Below are 1,838 nucleotides of genomic sequence, written 5' to 3' on the forward strand. Positions count from 1 at the left end.
GCTGCTGCCCTGTTTGTTGTTGCCAAGTGTTGATTTGTTTAGTACTCGACACAAGTATACCATTTTTATTTGTTAAAGCCTATTGGTACACAATCATTGTGGCTTTCTTTGTCTAATTTTGCTACCGTATTAAAATATTTATCGTTTATGGTGTAACATGTGGTTTAATTTATTCCTCTACGTACATGAGGTGTAGAGCGCCCGATAGGGCGCTTCCTCTTCTAGTGCCATTCAAACAGCCACCACAAAGCAATCCTTGTTCGAAAGCAACGTCCCAAATCTGCAACTGGTTCCAGATTTGTTCCTGCGTGGAACTCAGAACCAGAGAGCAGCGTAGCAGATTACAGTTGCTCTCCCAAATCTGCAACTGGTTCTAGATTTGTTCGGCGACGACCGGAAGCTGGATGAGAGGGACGAGGGTGGCGGAGGATGCGTTCTCTTCACTCTTCTCTCCGGTGCGGGCATTCCACCACCTGCTACGCGTGCCGCGGTCAACCGCAAACACTGGTTCTAGGAAAATGGTGGGTGCCCATTGTGCACAAGGAAAGCAGAAGAAAGTACAGAGTAGTAACAGGAAACACGCAGGATCTGTATGGCGGTTTTTTTTAAAAAAACAAAAGGTTCAAAAAAACAGGAAAAATTCAAAAATTAAATCGCCCACCGTGGGGCTCGAACCCACGACCACAAGGTTAAGAGCCTTGCGCTCTACCAACTGAGCTAGACGGGCATTTGTTTTGAAGCATTAAACAAGGCTATTAGACCAACATTGCACCTGTATATTACAGTGAGAAAAACTATGTGAATATCTATATCGAGTCTTGTGGTTTTCTTTTAGGCTCTATACAAATATGTAGTTTTAATATCCAACTAAAGTTGGTATAGTGTTAGTTGTGGACATGTCAATGATTAAGACTGCAGAAAGAACAGGATAGAACAAACCGGAACGGAGGTACTTGTCACTTGTGTAAAACAAAGTCGTTCACGTCGGACGGCTACATAAGCGGACGCGCGAGAAAATAATTACTGGATTATTTATCATTGTTTTCTACATATTTATAGTTATAATATTTTTTCTACATATATAGTGCGAATATATTCTAAAGTTTGGCAAGTACCCACATGACAAATAAACTAAAATTAGAATTTCTCCTCCTCTTTCGTTATATTTTACAACGCTCTTCCTATGACAATTACCACACTATTATGCCTCGATAAAAACTCTCATTAGTGTATGTGCTTTGTAGAGTTTTTAGGCTAGTAATTCTCATTTCTCAAAGCCAGGCTCGGTGGGGCTTCGGCTTCCTACATGCCGCCAACTAGGGATGGCAGTGGGTCGGGTTTTGTTCGGGTATAATAATACCCGACCCGATATCATACCCACCCCTTATACAAATATCCATACCCACCAAGCCAATCGGGTAAAAAAATAGACCCGTACCCGTGCCCACCGGGTACCCGTCGGGTATCGGGTATCCGGTGGATATGCTGCTTTAAATATAAATCTACATGTAAAATGATAAGCAACACAATTTATGACAGATAGGATTTAATGAACAACATCACAACATCTGAAATTGATAATCAAAGCAACATCATCAATTTACAAAATCATAGTACAGTTGCTCATGGGCCGATTAGCTAGCCGGTTAGGAGAATAGAAATTAGGACTACAAGTACCAGGCTAGCAGCAGCCAACAGGGACACGGGCCACACGGCGCTTGAGTTGGGCGCTTCCATTCTTGGTGGCCTTTGGGCCATTTTGCTTTGGTTCATGGTCCGAAAACACAACATGTGAAATTGTGAATTAATATTTCGGGTATCCAGTGGATATCCATGGG

General features: G+C 42.3%; 1 non-coding gene across 1 annotated transcript; it reads right to left on the minus strand.

The window, feature by feature from the left end:
* Positions 1–654: 654 nt before the first annotated feature.
* Positions 655–727, minus strand: TRNAK-CUU (transfer RNA lysine (anticodon CUU)). The gene has a single exon. It is a non-coding gene; the product is annotated as a tRNA-Lys (tRNA).
* Positions 728–1,838: the final 1,111 nt, after the last annotated feature.

This window comes from Zea mays, chromosome 10 (assembly GCF_902167145.1).
Source record: "Zea mays cultivar B73 chromosome 10, Zm-B73-REFERENCE-NAM-5.0, whole genome shotgun sequence".
Classification (NCBI taxonomy): domain Eukaryota; kingdom Viridiplantae; phylum Streptophyta; class Magnoliopsida; order Poales; family Poaceae; genus Zea; species Zea mays.